Source organism: Cystoisospora suis (genome assembly GCF_002600585.1).
Source record: "Cystoisospora suis strain Wien I chromosome Unknown contig_5450, whole genome shotgun sequence".
Taxonomy (NCBI): Eukaryota; Apicomplexa; class Conoidasida; order Eucoccidiorida; family Sarcocystidae; genus Cystoisospora; species Cystoisospora suis.
The window spans coordinates 749-1083 of NW_027158240.1; positions in this window are offsets into that span (position 1 = coordinate 749).

Sequence of the window (335 nt, forward strand, 5' to 3'; positions counted from 1 at the left end):
ATATATATATATATGATGTATGTGCACTCGCTATGTCGGTAGGAATCGTTGGTGTATGTATAGAGAGCACGGGAGAGATCTTTATACTATTTGGGGGAGGTTGAGAGAAAAGATGATGAACGAGGAAATGACTTCTTTGAAAACAGAAGAAACGCGCGTGAAGAGAGAAAAAGTCTTGACAAGAATGAGATAACTCCTCCCTAGTCTCTCAATAAGCATGGAATGATTTCTCTGTAGCCACACTCGTGTCTTCCGATGACATGCCTGAAAAGCATCCAGACGTCTGAGAGCTAGCTAAGCAAAAGACCTAAGAAGAGTAAGAAGGGACAGGAACT